This window comes from Frankliniella occidentalis, unplaced genomic scaffold (assembly GCF_000697945.3).
Source record: "Frankliniella occidentalis isolate FOCC.00 unplaced genomic scaffold, Focc_3.1 Scaffold60, whole genome shotgun sequence".
Lineage (NCBI taxonomy): Eukaryota > Metazoa > Arthropoda > Insecta > Thysanoptera > Thripidae > Frankliniella > Frankliniella occidentalis.
The window spans coordinates 931,881-933,649 of record NW_026267190.1 but is presented as its reverse complement, the minus strand read 5'-3'; positions in this window follow the sequence as shown (position 1 = coordinate 933,649).

The window sequence follows — 1,769 nt, the reverse complement described above, 5'->3', positions numbered from 1 at the left end:
CTATGACTAGGCTGAAGCACGGAACCAAATGGAGCGCGCGCCCGTGGAGGTAGGTCAAAGCACTGGGTAGCGGGACACCGCGTCAAATGTGTCAGCCACCGCGGTGAGAGAGCAGAAGCGAGGGGTGAGGGGCGGAGGGAGGGGGAGAGAGACCGAGAGAGACAGAGAGAAAGAGAGAGGAAGTGAGAAAGAAAGAGACAGAAAGAAAGAGAGAGAGACAGTGGAGAAAGAGAGACACAGTGAAAGAGAGAGAGAGAGAGAGAGACAGAAAGAGAGAGAGAGTGAGAGAAAGAGGGGTGGTGCAGGACGAATGAGGCACACTGCCGTCTCTTTAAACATCATTAGGGAAAGCCCAGCGCTATACTTCAACGTGCACATTTTAAACACGCTTCCTTTCTTATAGGTGCAATAAAAATATGCACTTTTGACAATTGATAAAAATAGGAGAAAATTTCCACAAAACAAACACTTGTTTGAAGCAGCCCTTTCTTTTTTTTTCTTTTTTTTTTGAAAAAAATTGCCAGCAGAGTGCCACTCTCCCAAAGCGGAAGCGCTCAACGTGGTGTCGCCGGTCGCCGCACCGAGACGAATCGGCGTCCCACCCGCGCAGTCCGCGCAGTCAGAGCGTGCGGACACCGAGAGTTCTGCGGACACATATGACGCTGACTGCTGACACTAGCTGCTGACACTCACTGCGGACTCTAACTGCGGACACTGATTGTGGAAACTGATTGCGGAACCTGACTGCGGACATTGGACACTGATTTGCGAACAGCAGGCCGAGAGGATTCCGCGGCCACTCCCGGTGGCCTGGGGCCATCGGCTTGCCGGTAGCCTTTTAGGGATCATCCAGAAAGTACGTCCGTCATTCGCCGTAACGAACCTGCCAAGTTGGGCCTGTTAGTGTTCTCATAGCGCCTGATAGGTAGGCAACATTTTTCCTGAGTGCATGCGTGTACTGCGGTACGGCCGACCCTGAGTCTCACGGGCGCCAAACTCCCGCACTTTGCCGAATAAATATGAGAGAAAGCGGACGTACTTTCTGGAGGATCCGCTATATCCCAAGGGCCCTCCACACCTTGGGGCTCTCTGCCTTAGCGCCTCCAGAGCGGAGCCGCAGAGGACCACGTGGAGACCACGCATCATGCGTCTTCCCCCCTCGCTGGTCGCCCGTCCTCCCCACACGGCGCGGCGCGCTGGTCCTGGAGTGCGGGAGAGGGCACAAGTGTCGGAGTGGTCGCACCGAACCGGGCTCGCTGCGCTGCGGTGTTCACCTGGGCGTGGGCGTATCCATGTCGACTGGAGGCTCCCGCCGCTGGCCCCGCTGAGCGCTGCTGGACTGGACGCTAGCCGCGCCGGGCGTCAACTGACCAGCCTGACCGGCGGCGCCCAGCGGAGGCGCCTCTGGCCGGGGCCTCCTGCCCCCGACCCCGTCCCCCCCTCCAGCAGTTTGGTACTCTGGGTTGCCAATGTGTAGACGATTCGTGGTACGGATCCCCTACAAGACGCTAGGGTTCATGCAGGCTCGTAGGGATGATCATACGGGGGCCGCAAAGGGGTGCCATCGTTCGCATCTCTGTCAAGCAGTGCCCGCTCCCACCGGTCATCCACGCGGTCACCTTCCTGGTCACTCTTGCGGTCACCCTCGCGGTCACCGCCGGTCACCGCCCCGCCCACTACTTACCGTGTCGTCGACGGGGGCTGGGGTGGCCACAGGGCGCGGGCCCGCGATGGCCCCGGCGGCCACCCCTCCAGAAGCCAATAGCCGC